The 17,266-nt window shown below is 37.2% G+C and overlaps 1 protein-coding gene across 2 annotated transcripts in view; it reads left to right on the forward strand.

Annotated features, from left to right (window-relative positions):
* Positions 1-17,266, forward strand: part of LOC105666339 (neural-cadherin) — a 61,224-nt gene that overhangs the window by 19,028 nt on the left and 24,930 nt on the right. The window lies entirely within an intron of this gene.

Raw genomic sequence — 17,266 nt, forward strand, 5'->3', positions numbered from 1 at the left:
TCGTTTGTCCCGAAACCATCGCGTTGGGTTGACCCTGTCCATGGCGCGGCGCGAGCACGATCTAAATTCAGAAAGTTTTAAACTGCGCGACAGTGCAGAAAGCTCAGCCGGAGCAACAACATCTAGCAACTTTGCAGATTAACTGCTTCTAACAATAACGGGCGACAGTAGTAACCGTAGTAGCAGAGGAATAGCGACGAGGGTTGCTTTAGACGCATGCAACCGCTATCGATTGACATCCCCGCTTCGTCCTCGCCACCGACACCGCCATAGCAGACACTGCCACCACTGCCGCGCCAGAACCCTCTTTCCTTTTCTCTCAATCAATTCGAGTAGCTTCCTCTCTCTTCGTTCAACATCCTATCTTCATCGTTTCTCGCGATCCATCTACCTTTCTCCTTCTATCGCGTGGTTATTTCCTCTGTCTGAGACCTGTCCTTTCTCTTTGATTCTCCTAATGCCGTCCTTCGTTCCATAGTGAAATTTTGCGAACATTTTCCATCGCCCTCCGAGTTTCTTCATCCCTTTCACTCGTTGGCTCTTCCATTTACCACCCTCCCACCGTCTCTTTCTGATTTTGTCGCTGAACGTCGTACTCACGCTCCTCCAAACCGTCTTTCTCTTTTCCCTCTGGCTCACCGTTCTTACTCCCTCTTCACTACCCTCTCAACGTTTTCCTAGAGCCACGAGAGAGCCTCTCTTCATTTCGACCCTCCTTCCAGAGCCGCCTTTCTCCGAAGTATAGCTTCTCTCTTTCTCTTGCAATTGCAACTGCTTCGCCCCTTTCCTCCTGGGTCGGCTGTGTTACTGGTTCCTCTTCGTTCCTCCGGCCCTCTCTCGCTTTCACACCCCACTCGGTCGAGAGTTTGTCGTCCTCGGCGTGGCTGTCTCGCCGTTAGATTTCTTCCGTGAACCCCTGTATGTACGAGGGTCCCCCTTACGCGACACAGACGACGCAGAGAACCTAGCACATGGTGGGGTGAGGAAAGACGGCGTGGAGACGATCGAGCGCGTTGTACAGGAGACACAGCAGCAGAAAGGAGGAAAACGGCGGAGGAAAAGGGAGGCACACAAAGGGAGCGTCCTCCAATCGGAAGCTTCCGAAATATTTTACGAGCTAAACTGCGCCGGCGGCCTTTACACTGCCTGCAGGAATCGATGTCCGAAGATCAGGCGCCGAAGGCTAGTGACGGACGCGTGAATCTCTCTGGCTTTTCCTGTTAAGCGGTTTAACTATGTATCGTTGACTACACCTGTCAAATTTCTGCTAACGAGAACGAGAGACCTTCGCACGTTTTGATTTTGATGAAGCTTCGACGAAGAGATCTCTGGAAACTTATAAAATATCGGGCGTGGAATTTATTTCATAAGTGATCTGCTTAGGCAAATTTAGCTTCTGTCTATTTGGTTATTCAAGTAACAGCAGAAGTTATTAAAACTAACCTTCCATATTTCGCCTGCAGCAGGGACTCAACCGGTTTAGGTCGGTGTATAAGTCAGCACATAATCCACGGTCTGATATCGAACTCGTAATAAAAAGTAACGTGTTCGTTTCCTACTTTTTCGAATTCATACTTGGTTATTTGATAAATGTACACTGTTGCATACATATATTCATATAAAACTTGTCGAAGTGCAAGCTGAACATGCATGAAATACCCCGAACTACGTGAAAAATTCTTTTCCTCGCTTCCGCAATTTACTCAAAGAATTGGGCTTGTATAATAGGTTTAAAAATTTCCATACATTGCGATGCTCTTTGAAAGTGTTTATTCTTATAACACGATATAATATCTAAAATGGGAAATATCCATGCGACTTTTACAAGTTTCCTATTGAAATGAAATATTATGGAGAAAGAATACGCGTATAAAAGGACTTGAAGTATTTTTAATAAATAACAGTATGTAAGCAGTCTACTATTTCCATCTCCTTCTTTGTCTTCATCTCATCTTGTATTTATGAATAGCACTTTTATCTTTTCTTCTATACAAGTACCACTTTCCCTACGCCTGCCCATGCGAATAAAGAATTTATCGGGTCTGAGTGCCCCAGTTTTGTAATACGTACGAAAAATTTTACAATTTTTTTTAGTATCTGTTGCATAATTTTAGAGGATATGTTCATCTTTAGATGTATAACATTCTGAAAATTCCTTATCAGGATAGAGATGAGTACCTATGGACGATAATAGAGGACATAGGTTTCATTGGAAATAAATAATTGAAATAATAAACCGCGTAGTTTCAGAAATACGCGACTAAAGATGATATTCTCCTTATCGACACGTTTATTCCATCGAATTAAAGAATTCTATTTTTAATAATATTTCTGTATATCAAAACAACTATCCGAGATAAACGTTCGTATTTTAACAATCGTTTAACGAAAACGTTCTTCCTTATTCAGTACTTATTTTCATACTATGTGTGAATCTCATATTCGGATGTATAAATTACTTGTTTCTTATAAAACAAGCTCCAAAGGAAGTCATCTATCTATCTAATCCGTCTCTGTTTCTAACTTAATCGAATAGCGTCGAGAAATAAGAAAAAAAATCCTCGTTCTTCTCTTATCGCGAAGAGACTTTTTATTTATGCAGCATGGACATCAACGCCAACATTCCAAAAAGACACTCGTAAAACTTGACCCGTAACTACATCGTTTCAAAATTTCAACTTGTCCTCTCCGCTTCTCTGCAGCATCTTGTCGGTTCGTTGTCCCACCGAGTACTTCGTACGAATGCCCGCAGACTCCATACTTATTGTTAGAAGAATTTACAGTAACCTAAGTCCGTTGCTATAACAGAGTTCAGCTGTTGTATCGTCTATCCCGATATCGGAACGGTGGACGATGGCTGTCGTTCGATGGCCGATTAAAGGAGAAAGTGCAATCCCTTGACCGTAGGCTAGAAAAAGGTAGTTTTCGATTTCCGATTATCTGGAAAGCGCAAGCTCGTGGGACCGCGTTATCGTGTCGTTCCGTCGACCCCGTTTACACCTTCCGACGGCTGGCGGCCGGAACCGCTACCGATCGTGGAACAGGTCGTCTAACGAGGCGTGTCTCTCCACGGGAAACTGGGTTAAGTAGCGAGAAAACGAGGCGGAGGCGGAAAAGTGTAATTTTCGACAATTTTCCCGCAGAAATATCCTACTTCGAGGCTCGTCGAAAAGGTATTGCCAACGTTGAAAAAACGTAATTCCGTTCTTCACTCTGCTTTCTCTCCTAATACATTTCTGCCTCTTCTAGTATGCACAGCCAACAGGCGGCATGATTATTGAATTAACCTTTCCAAGCGTATACTTGGCTATCTTTTATAGGAAGTTGATAAAGTATCGGTTTAGGTGGTGCTTCTTATGCGAATTATTACACCTGCGCTTAAGGTATTATTTCTTTGGAAGTTGTATCGTTTAGATATGGTGACGTAAAAATTGTTTTTTTTGGGGGGGGGGGGAGCGAAAATCGAATGATTATTATGTAAGATAGAGAGAGGGAGAGAGATAATAATTAGTTATTAAATAAATATGTTGGACTTTACGTTGAAAAACATTAAAGCTGTTTGAAATTCTCGACGTACGTGTCAATATAATCATGTTATTTACAGTAATTAATTATTATTACTGATACGGTATCTATGTAATTATTATTACTGCTAGCACTCTGTCAATAAGCTTCTTAATATTTCTTGTGTTTTTAGTAATCTTGGAATAATTTAGCAATTAATTCTACCTTGTTTATTTTTACCTTTTCCCTTGGATGGTTAAATAATTATAATATTTTGTCATTTTTGTACATTGGTATTGTTGCAACTATTAAATGAAGAAAAGTAGGTAAGTAAAGAACTTGAGGAATGTGCTCGAAGAAAGATACGTAAAATTTATAGCGATGTATCGTACACCTAAATACTCCTACACCCCAGGGGTATATCTCGGAACAAAAACTGTACCATTGACACCGTAACATGTGTACACGAAATGTAAGCTTGAGAGTATACACTCTACGAACTCTACGAATATATCATTGCACAGGAAAAAAACTAAACTTTGATAAATATAACACATACGGATGTGGTCCCTTGGTAGACAAAACACGGCACTGCACCGCAGTTATCTCTCCTGGGGTTCTCTGATTTATCTAAATATTTTTCATGAACGAATATACATTTTTTTCTGAAAAAAAAAAAAAATAACGTTTTGCATATGAAATATGAAATTTTCAGTTTTTAACCTCTGGAGGCTTGATTATTTCGAAGTAAACCGTCGTATACGGGTGAAAATACGCTATAACTGGTGAAAAATATAAATTCGAGAGTACCGTTTTTATTAAACTCGCTATATAGTTTTGCCCAGATATTTTTTATAAGTTGCTCTTTAGCTCCGTAATGTAATGGACTGTAGTCTTCTAGTGCTGTTTCAAAGAGAATTTCGCTCAATTTAAACGGACAAATCGATAACGACGTTCAATCCCCGTAACTTTAACTTAGAATGAAAAAGTTAGTGTGTTGCACTTTCGTGTGGACCCTATTTGAACGTGTGGTTGGAAGTATTTGCAACGACTTCAATTAAGTTAGGAAATCACTTTCCGTGTAATTTTCTTGTACTTCGAGCAATATTTTTTGAAATGTAGTTGAAGCAACGATAAATAATATATTTTAAAAAGTGTTTAGTTCTTTCAGATGTTTAGTCTTCGCGAAATTAAGAAATTACTTTTCGATTTTCTTTGTAAAAAAAAAAAGATCATATACAATTATATCTTCGATGAAACAAAATCACGTTTGTAGATTTGAGATGGAAACATTTTTTCCGTAGGTTCATTGTACCCAGATATTATCAATTTGCATACAGTAGTCTTAATTTTTCCAGTTACAGTCGAAGCTTCTGCTAGATTTTTTTTATGACAGCTCTTCGCATGTTCCAAAGTTTGAAACTGCCTTTCGCATAGTCCAGAACGACTGGAAATAAAGTTGTCATAAAACACGATTACGCGGATGTAAGTTCTGACGAGTTAAGAATATCGCGAACATTATGAAAGCTGATATATTTTGAATTTAATATTGAGTATCTAATTCCATTGATATCGATTCATGGGATACTCGAAAAGAAATCTTAAAATATACGTTTTTCAGGATCTAATAAAATAAGTAAATATCCTTTATACCCTTTATAAAATATAACGTCATAATTTCTATGAAATACAATATCTTCGGTAGTATAAACTCTGACAAGTATACGAAACGTATCTTAGTGTTGGAAAGAAAGATAGAAAAAATGATATTTATATTGGAACAGTATTTCGACATCAAACATTCTTATAAGTTACTGTTATGGTACACCATCGATAAACTTTCTTGGATGTCGGCGAAAAGTTTGCAACTCTTCCATTTCTTTACCAGCCTAAAGTGAAACAAAAACAGCAACTGTAGCTCGGGAATTATATGTTCCAAGTTTTTATGGGAATTCATATCAATATTTACTGTATGTGAAAGTTTAGATTAGTTAAACGTCCGACGTTTGTTCTTATAGGTGAGCCTTTTTAATAAAAACTTATCTAACAAAATTAAGAAACACTTGATTGGGGAATACTTGATTCTACACTCTGAACGATATTAAATACAACTTATTACTTGTTTTGCAATAAGCAGTGTAATTTTGTATAACGAGTGTCTAAAAGCGAATAAAAATCGTTGGCATTAAATTTTATACACGTAAGATTATTACGCGAATATTACGTGAATGTCTAACAGTCGTGTTTTCTGCGAATACATAGTGGCAAAATATTTACAATTCCCATGACGATGACTATCGTCTGCATGGGTTTCGTAAATCAAAGTAAAGTCTGAAACGCGGACAGAGGGATGTGTTACGCGTCTAAAATAGAGCGAATAGCTTCAACTAAAGATATATGGAAGCAAAGGAGGATGTCTGGAAGGCACGTAGCCTTCCTCGTTGCCAGATATCTCTTTTTGCTTCTCTCTTTTGTCTCTGTTTCGCAGCAGATACGCGTAACGGGCTAGTAAAGGTTGGAATTCACAAGGATTTTTAGCTACGTTTTTATTCGAAAGCATCCTTACGTTTACCTTCGTGCTTCGAACTTTGTATTCGAGTAATTGGAAAGCAACAAAGATTTGACAATTTTGTACTGGAAATATTTATTTTTACGTTGTGTTCAACATTTTTACGTGATAGATTTGAAGCAGAAAACTGGCGTTTCGAAAACAACGAAAAATAACAAAATAGCCTTATATCTGTTATCCAGAAGCTTACTATTTATATCTAAAAATTAAATCTGGGACAAAAATTTCATACAATCGTTATCTCATAATCCGGTACAAAAATTCATCGTTCTATAAACGAGTACGCATGAAAATACTATTATTTTAGCTGTAAAAATACAATCCATCCGATAACTCGTTAATTACTAATCCCAATGAGATGTATAGTAAGCTCCATGAAATAATTCATTTCCCTTTTTAGAATCGATAATAATATTTAACCTATAAAATTCTCAAGCACAAGCAATCGGTGCTATTTAAAAACTAAATCTTTATAAAGCGTTCGAGGCTCGTTATCGAGGATTCTTGAAAATAGTAGTCGCGCATCGTATTCCGTGTAACGACAGATTCGAAGAATCGGGCCTCATGAAAGGGTACAATGACCTACAATCGGTTTACGTCACGGATCGAGTGCATGCGTACTACCGAGTGCGACAGGTACTTACGACAGGAGTTTTCTCGAGTGCACTCGACAGGTAGATATCGATACTCGATAGATAGGTTATATCGAAGGGGCGACGCTGGTGCATCGTCATTACATTCTTTATGGCCGTTGTCCTAGGTCGTCATGGAGACCTCCACCCTCGAAGTTCATTAGGGATACTGGCGAACTCTAAAGTGTTCTTCGAACGTGTCGTATCAGAATTCTCCTGCCGTCATGGGGTTTGACATCTATGGAACATCTACTATAGTTACGATGTTTCAGTTGCTCCTGTCATCGGAGTTCTCGTTTCTAGTTTCCTCAAGCTAGTTCTCTCCTATCTCTCCGTTATTATCTACCTGAAAGCTGCTGCTATCTCGCTAGATTGAATAGATGCTAAGGAATGTTTTCTTTTACGGGAAATAACGTTTAAGTAACATGGAATTATTGGTATTCAAGCGTGAAAGTAGGCGCCAATTCTTGAAGAAAAAAATAGTTCTTTCTGTTTGGAATGATCGTTGAAATTTCTAAGAATGAAAATCGGGGACACGAAAAATTCATCGATCAAATACAACGTTCAATTATCTCCTGTTCAAATGTCGCATCATCGACGTGCTTGTGATTACATTACACCACCACAAGACTTACCAATATACGATTCTCGGTTTAAAAGGATCGGGCGTTTTACATCGTACGCAAACACACATGGCCCTTGATGAAACGGTCGTACGGCACGATTACACACGTTTGCCAATGAAATTTGCATTGCATGGACGTGGCCGTGGTGTTGCAAACTTTGACTAATAACCTGCGACAACAGCGAGCCTAGGTATACAATATTATTTGTCAGGCCAACGAACTCGAAACGTCAATATCGCAGCATACTTATAGGGTGGTCGGTCGTTATTTCAGGAGAAAGAAATCGATCGCGCGTGCCTTCTCGATGATCGCTGTCCCCCTCGTTGGAGCGAACGTTGCGACTTGCGCCGCCTGTAACCCCTCATTAACCCCTTTCAATGATTCGAGTGCTCGCGATAATAACCCCCGTTATTACCGGTTTTTTGGCCTCCCTCAGTTTTGTCCGTTAAACGCGCACCATCCCAGACGGCCACGTCACTTTCTTAGAAAACATTGCGCGGCTCGTTAGCATGCGGTACTTACTACTCATAATTGGCTTAATTGAACTCTTCACGTTCATTGCTAATCACCGACGCGATACCGCTCTTACGGTCCCTAGAATTCGTGCATGGTTTCCGAGGTACTCGTACCACGTCGAGCGTCAAAGAAGAAGTTTTTCGTCAACGAGTTTAGAAGAATTTTCACGAAGAATTTTGTGAGAAATGTGTTTTGGAGAATAAAATAGAAAATTGCTGGAATGTGGAAAGAGAAATTGGGAATCATCGCGCATTAAATAACGCATCAGTAATTGTATATTTGCTTCGTAATAAATAGATCTAAGAATATAAATATATTTTAAAATTGTATAAATATCCTATAAATTTATAAGTCTCGATAAATTTCTAATTGAACGTAACTTAATATTTGAGCGAGTTGCTCTCACGTTTTAAACGAACATATTCAAAGGATATTCTATAAGAGGACAATATAACATCAAGCAAATGTTATGAAAGCATTGCATTTTACTTAGAAAATTATTTTCAGCGATGTGTTAATAAATCCAACGACTCTGTTACTTAATAAGCCAATACGAAACACATATGCCAATTACGAAACTCCTCTGGTAAACATATCGTTTTATAGCTTCACAAATTACCTACATCATTCAAGTTTCCTGCTAAATGAACGACGTAGATGATGCAATAAACAAAACAACGTAGAGGGTTGTATCTCGTTTAAAAATACCCACATAAAATGCCAACATTTTCCTGTTGCTCGAGAACTTGGAAGATCTCTCTTCCAAGTGGCAAGACTAATAAATAAAATTGAAACGTCACGCTAATTCACCAGAAAAATCATACGGGCGCAGCCTCATGCTCTTCGTAGGTCGGAAACTTTTTAATGTTTTATATCGTATGATCTTCGATAAATGGGCTTCAACGATCCTTTTAATAAAAACTCACCCATCCATACTGGTTTCTGACCGTACTCTTCAATTATTCCCGCATGTGCTCCTTGTAATTCCTCGAGCCGCAAACCGAGCAACATAAGTTATTAATCTTCGATGAAGGAAGGTGTAGCTTTGTAAAACATTTAAAAACCAGGTATTATCGTTTATCCATGAAATATATCAACACGATTTAATTGATTCGTATTTCAAATTAGTATTGATGTAATTTTCCGTGCCTCTTACTAATTTCAATCGAACATTCTTGACATCGTAACTTATAATATATTAACACGTAGTTTATTGATTATTGAATCTCGATTTTGATATTGGTTTATTGATCTTTCATTCGAATTACGTTGATGCTGTAACACGGACAGATCGATAGCGATGAAAGTTAGAAAACGACATTGAAGGGATTGTATAAAGCATTAGTGCTATTAATAATCCATTATGTTTTTTTTTTCTTTGATAAATGAACGATGACAGGAAAGTAGAACGGGAGTCTATTTTTGTTTCATTCGCTAATATCTTACCGGATAAGTATGTGACATGCGTAGACAAAAATAAATATTATTTGACTCATTCAGGGTATATAAGACATCTCTTCCTTTCTCTACAGTTTTTCTACAGTTTCAAACTTATCTTATAATCCATTTATCGATGATCATAAATACTTTGCAACAATTAGATATCATAAAAAAAAATATAGCGAATAATCTGCAAAAATACAGCGCACAGGAAACAAAGGTACAACCTGATCGAATTAACGATCAATGTTCCGTGCGCGAGTGATCAAAATATGAAAATGTGTCGATGAAACGTGGCGTTGCATCGAGATTTCGGATTTCATAATGAAAAGTTTAATTACGAAATAATCAGCTGCGTCGCGACTGTTTCGTGAATTTCTACGCGTTTAAATACACGTACCGTGATCGTGTATGCGTGCGTAGATGTACGTCAGTTGCAATAGTTTTTGCAACGTGGTCGTCGATGTATAACTACCGTTTAATCCGAAAATTGATACTGACGCTAACGAATGACCTGTCGATTCCTGCTGCATGACCAGCCACCTATCTACCCCTGTTTCCACACTCGTCTCACCTATACTATCGCCACAATTTGCCGATAGCTCATTCTCTGTATCCTTCAGATTCGCTGATCACCCTTTTTGTTTTTTTCTTTTTTTTTTTTGATATCGTTGTCGTTGATTTTCGACGATTTAATTGGCGATGGTCGCATCGTTACAAGCATTCCTTCGGGTGTTACGTCGATCTCACGTTAATTTAATGCTGCATCGCTTCCAACGAAAAGATCGATCTTGGTATATGGAATTCGAGAAGTTTTCGTGGGGATTAAATTGTTCGTTGATGGTAGAATCGCAAAAGAAAATTGGATGTGTAGATAAATAGGCTTGAATTGTTTTTCTTCGAGTAAGTTTAGTGAGAAATATTTCTATGATATTGTAGCATGGACATAGTACTTTGATAATGAGTTCAAAATATTATGATAGTTTTTTTTTTTTTTTAGTATAATTTTGTCTTGTTAGGGAGAAGGGAGTTGTACAGAAAGAAATCAAAATTATAAAGATATATAGGAATGTAAAGTTAACTTTTTCCTGTTGTACTTTGTCAGAATATTCTATGTGTATAGATAAGAAGAAAAAATTATATATTAGAAGAAAAGTTGGAAAGATATTGATATAGGCCGAGAAGGTAATACTAATCGGAAAATAGAACTAATAAATTGTTGAATAATTTAAGAGATATAAAATATATGGATTTTTGTGTACGTCAGTTCGACTTGGTAAAATATTAAAATAGATTTGTGTAATTGAAAAAATGTAATCGCAGGACGAACGGTTAAAATAACAAAGACACGGTTTGTAGCGTAATTCGTAGTGTTCCGAACTTTCAGAAAGTTTCACAGTAGCTGAAAATAGAATTACGCGAGCTAGGAAACTTTTCCATTTTATAATGTAATTAAAGTACACCTCACAAACTGACAGCCACGCCTTTAAATCTGTGACAAGCTTTAATTTCGGCTGGTATATTAAATAACTTTACTCGAGCTTTTATTTATTTCTTTTGATATAAATATTTCGATCGGTGTTTTCGTTTCGCAATATATCGAAATTATTTCAGAAACAACTGTAAGATAAGCTCGCGCATTCATAGCTTCTTCTTCTTTCTTCAAATCAAAGCAGAAAGCAACTAACTTTCATTTCTCTTGGAGGATACACGGTTTCAGCGAATTGTGCATTCAATAGACAATCAAATGTCGTTTGAAGAAAAGGCTTCCATGGCAGATCCACGAGCAACGCGAGCTGAAAACAATTGTTTCACGTCGAAACGCGTAGTAGCGTGCTCTCTTTCAGCGATATCGCGTTAGCGATTTCGAGTTTGTCGGTGCTTTATTCTTTCGGCCTGGAAACCATAACAGTAATGAAAGTTCCGAGATGCATAAAGACTCAGTTGCTAGGTTTCGTGGCCTGGCCGCAATATACATGGATTTCTTTGGTGTGGCTAAAAGCCTGCTGTGGTTTTAACGAAAACCAGAAAATCTCGATCCTTTTGTTTCATTGCTGAGATTGTAAATGATGAGATTTAGAATTCTCCATTCCCTCGTTACAAAGATCACCGTTGACATTAAAGTACATAATGTACATAAAACAATCGTAAAGCAGTGCATTATACTGTATATATATAATAATAATTAATAATTTACAATATTTAGTAATTTACAAGTACATAATTATTTTGAATCACGTGTATAAATTATAGGCATATTTATAATACAAGTTACCTTGTCCCATTTCGGAAATTACATTTGTAAAACACATGTATTGGCTTATCAACGATTTGCTTTAATCATTGAAGCATAAAATGTATTTTATTCACTGTTTGTTGTTGTGGCTCTATTTGACCAGTTATATATTCGATTAATTGAATATTTGTAGTTTGTTCAGTTTCAGCAGATCCGTTTCCGTCGTTCATTATGCATAAAATGATATATTTCGTCAAGCCCTTTCAATAGCTCTTTGTACAGACATATACGTACATACGTATTTCGTGTATCGTTTTATCATTAAATAAAACCGAAAGAATAATCGTATCAGAGTTATTAAAGTCGATATCAACTTAATGACCTTTCCTGCAAATTTATATTTTTATCAGTACATGACTAAGAAATAGAATCTATTATGAGTAGAGATTTGTTGTTTCACCCATTAAAATAAAAAAACACGAGTACCTGCTGTATTTTGAATACTATATGTAATAGATATATGTGTTTTTGCATATCATATATATTTCAGCCATTCTTGAATCTTTAGATCTTATATAAATTTATAAGCATAGATATAACATAAGCACCATATAACAAGAACATATAAGTTGTGCATTATTTCTTTAAGAAGTCTTTCATTCTTTGGAAATCGCATTTATAAGTCTTTTTGTAAAATGAACGATCAAATTTCATTATTACTGCATAAAAATATATCTGGCACAAACGATTTATTAACGTATCGTATCTTATTATAATTTTCGCGCAAAATTTCTAAATAAACGATTCAGCCGAAATTGAATCGGAAGTTAAAATTTCCGCCCGATATACATAAACAATGTTAATTTCGCTATTGTTTCGTGCATGTAATACGATCGTGCCATTTAGATTAATAATATTTAGCATAATCACAGGTATAAGCACAATTGTTGAGCATTGTGATTAATGTTATTTTATATTAATTTCGAGTTATGTCTGCCAACGCATAGCCGGCGAACATCCAACAATTTCTTCGCGCAGTTAAACGAACAGTAAATCGTGTTAAAGGTCATATGACAAATATTTTGTGGATTGTTTGTCGGCAACCAGACGTGAAAAGTGATCAGAATCTGAATAAAAATTGTTCATTTTCATTAAAAAATGTCTCTACTTAATAATGATATTAACAAAACGGTTTCGCGTATTTTCTTCTCCCATACGAAAGTAAAGTCGATTATTCCAACAGCGTGTGTGTCGTTTTTAATTCCGATAACCAAGGTTTTGCCATAATAAATAGCATACTAAGGAAAGAGGAGCGAAAAAAGTTTCGAAAATCCGATAATTCAACGCAAGTCGTCGATGTTCCGTGTAAAGAATGCACGATGCGTGTAGAGAAGATGAGAAGGGATCGTTCGCCTTCCGACATTTCGAAAATTATACGGATCGAGCGCCGTGAAATCGCGTGGGCACGCACACGAGCCCATCAAGCGACGCTCGGGGATAAATCTTCGCTGTTAATAGGCTTATGTCACGATTAATACGAGCTCCACGGGTTCATGACGATCGAAGAAAAAGGCTACACGTACACGTTCGGTCTGATAATATGCCGTGTAAGCGGATCGCTTTATCGTGAAACACATCGGGGGATTCTCTTTGTCTTTGGCGACAATTTCGTGTTAATGTCAATTGAGAAACGATGCAATGTACAATGGCGATATAATTTGTTTTTCATGGTTGTCTCTCGTAAAAAGGTTTTCATTAAGAAAAAGGTTAGTAGCTGGATGAAACGCGACGAGGTTTTCTTTTAAGGACCCGAATCTGATTTTTCTCGGCGCACTATCATTTACATACGAATCCTCGCATTTCATGGATTATCTTTTTTTTTTAAGACACTCGACGAAGAAAGAATGAAAAAGTTATGCAACCACGATGAAAGGCGGGAAGAAGAGAATAATACGAATAAGTCTATCAGAGATACCTGATGCGGCGTTTCGCAAACATTTCCGCGGTATTCGCATAATCGCGTAATAACTTAATCTGTTTCAGTTATTCAGCGTAAGAGCTCGATTCCACCTCCGATTTTCAGGCTCATGAATGAATAATTACGGATTACTCGAGGTGGAAAGAACTTTTGAACGAGAAAAGCGTGTCGTGTGGAATATTTTCGCAAACTTTTGCTCCATGAATAGCAAAAACGTTTTATCGAACTTCCTTCTATTCTACGCTATAATCTCTACACCATACTAATTAAATTAACAGAATCTTAATTTTATCTCGTTGAATTCTCAGATACACGCTCAAGCAGAATTTACCTAAATAATAATTAGTTCTTTTAACTTTTTTAAAGGTTCTTCCTACTTGTAATATTTTAGTTCGAGTAGTTCGTTCAGTAGAAACAATTCTGTTTAAAGTTCTGATAAAATAAAATTCGATTTATAGAAATTTGTTTATATCGTATCTTAATACATGGATTTGTGTGAGATAAAAATTACTGTATCTTAGTATGTATTGTACAAAAATATCGGACCACCTACTAAACGGAAACAGTTTGTTTTTACGTTGTAATTCCAAAGAGCGCTTAAGAATTATTGGTAGTTCTCGAAACTCAATGACGTAGCCTTAAGCTATATTCGGCACTCGATCTACGCGTCAGATCATTTGATCTAATCTATGATTCTTATTAACTTTTCAACTCGTCGCTTATTAACAGGCCTAAAAAACCAACCTCATCTTTCGACCCTTTTTTTTTTCATCGTGTTTAACCGTGAGTTGTTCGGTTTACACAGCGGCATCTTATTGGATTTAAAAGGAAGAGGCCTGTAAGAAGGAAGTCGGACGTCTGTCACAAGTGCATCTCTCAGTTTCTTTTTGAAGGGCGGCTGGTATGGGTCGATGTATCGTTTCGTTTTCCATGCTGGAGCTTGGCTGGTCCCAGCTGAAGGCAGTCACTTAATACGTTTCGAGGAGGGATTAGGTATCGTGTTTCTCGGGACTGCGGACTTAACCGTATAACGCTCGCCCGGCCCCTGGCATCTGCTCTCACTGCGAATTATGACGTCGTTGATTCGCAGGGCCGAATAACGTGACCTTCCACGATCGCTTTCCGATTACAGACCGCTGGAAACGTTCGAGGGTCTTGGAGAATAGGGATACAATTCCCCCTAGCGCTGTTTTTAGAAGAAATTGAGTACCAGAGATGATAAAATGAGAATTCTGTAAGGTTTAAAAGGATTGAAGTGCTTAAGTAGTAGAAAGAGTAGTTTGGGTAACTGTAATAGAGGGAATTTAGTTGGACAGTTACATATGCGTACACATTAGCGATTTTTTTTGTAGAAGAGAGCTAGATTCGAGCAGTATTATTTTGGGAATTTTTGGAGATTGAGATTGGAGGGGATGAAAGTGCTCGAATTTTAGGTAGAGAGGATTCGGTAACTGTAACAAATGAAATTCTACTATGAAATGAAAGTCTACCATTTTTGGATTCTTGGGGAATTATTTAAAAGTAGTAGAACATATTAAAAAAAGAAAAAGATCTTTCATACGTCCTGATTATAATTATGACCACGATTGTTAAAACTTTCGTGGCTTCCGAAACGTATTAAACCGCATTGTATGATTTTCCAAACGGATATATCTGACAAAAACGAAATAGACGTCATACAGGAAAATCTTGAATATACCACTTACGAAGAGTGGTACACTAATCCGTAATTGAAGCAATTGAATGGAGTATATAACAGTTAACGTCTAGACACCCAATATCAGAGATATTCATAATTATTTCCTTACATCCCATAGCTATAGCTCTTCATAGATCTCGTATTGTATCATTGTACGAAGAATAATCCCAATCAAGCGTAAAATGATTAGAATTGAAAACCGATATTTCAATCCAATTGAGATTATTCCATTATCGAATATCGCATTTTTCCTCGTGTACGTTCTTGTAAAATTTTACGCATTACATCTGTCGTTTTTCGTTATTTTTAATTCTGCTAATTGACGTGACAAACGATAAAAATTGTTGCGGTCATATTGATAAAAATCTGAATTTGCATAAATATCCTAGCAATTATGTGCATTCCCTCCCACAAGAACGATTCTTACAGGATTTACCATATACGTAAATTATATATTTTTACATATTATTTATTCTGAATATCGTTGCTGTTTAAATTCTTATAAGAGCATAAACACATTGGCAACCTACTCATAGGTATTTCTCGAGATGGGCATGCAAAAAGCGAACACGATATAAACAATGAACGCGGAAAACGTGAGCGTGGAAGAAACTGCAATCATCGCGTCATTGTCCCCTTTTGTCGGTGGAAATATCAATACTCTGGCGCTGGTTGCTGCTTCTGGTGTTCGTTGGATCCAAGCCGAGAGGCAGGAGAGACACGGACGCGACGCGATGAACAATGTCCGCAACGTTGCACCGGAAATAAGAACCGGCGCGTACGAGTTGACCATTGTCATTTAGTAAGCCCCCTGTTCCATTTGATTCTATTCACGCCCCGGGGAGGACCGGATGTGAGGTCAGCCGCGGCTCGTTTAAGTTCGAAACTACTCCGGTGAAAAAAGGCCCACAAAGGACGAGACATTTTCGCGTGACAACGCGTGACAACGTCTCCTGCGTTTAGCCTCGGTTCATTGTTACCTTTTCAATTTCTCGACGCTTCTCAATTCCTCGACGCGGAGGAATTCCTTCTTTTTACGTTGAATAATTGATCAGTTGAAATGGTAAAGAAGGGAATTACCGAAAGCGAAGGTTTCGTATCCTTTTATTGAAACGCGGGTATTGTTTATACAAATTATATTGATATCGCAAGAAGAAACAAAATCTACGTTCTTACGAATAAACAAAACGGAAATCAAAGAACTTTTTTGGTTTTAAATGTGATGATTAATAAGGTACATATATGTGTATATTATCATTTATAAAATATACACAAAGTGATTGGATTTTTAAACAAATGAATTTTTATTTTCAACTATTTAAACGAGATATGAAAAATTGAAATACGCGTTGTAGATATAGGGAAAATATCTTGCATCGTTTAAACACAAATCAACCATGAACACACCCGTTTCGTGAATAGTCCGAAAATTAACCACTCGATATGTCCACAACATGGTGTTCCATACCGTATCAGCAGCGCGATAAGCAGCTAAGTGTTGAAACGCAATTTAAAGCCGACCCTTCATGATGAGAATAGCACGAATTCTGCTAATCATGCCTCATCGTGGCTTCAGTTCGATTCACCTTCCAATTTCAACAGCTTTCAGAAATCGATACAACGGTTCGCGCTATGCCGATAGTACCAATAATTGTGCGCCGACGCAATTAAAATAAAAATATTCGATAAATCCTTGACTTATAACAAACCAAACAAATATTATACAATCGCACGAATAAATCATTTACGTTTTACTTATGACGATGCTCGTGTTGTCATCGTCGCATGGATGACGATGCGTTCGTGTAGACGTATACGCGCGAACTGTTTAAAGGCAGGCATAAATCTAAATCAGCCAGTGGATTATGGTCGACAAAATAATTTATCGTCGTTTCGGGATTGCCGAGCTTCGTTTCTCGCGCAATTTTCGCAAGATAAACGATAATCGATCTTTCTCAACCCCAACAAATTTCGAAAGCTGCTGACAAATCAAATATTTCGATCGCAGAGAAAACGTTTGTTCGATGACTCGATTCTTCTCTTTATTTGATTATTTACAATCGCAT

Source organism: Bombus terrestris, chromosome 12 (genome assembly GCF_910591885.1).
Source record: "Bombus terrestris chromosome 12, iyBomTerr1.2, whole genome shotgun sequence".
Taxonomy (NCBI): domain Eukaryota; kingdom Metazoa; phylum Arthropoda; class Insecta; order Hymenoptera; family Apidae; genus Bombus; species Bombus terrestris.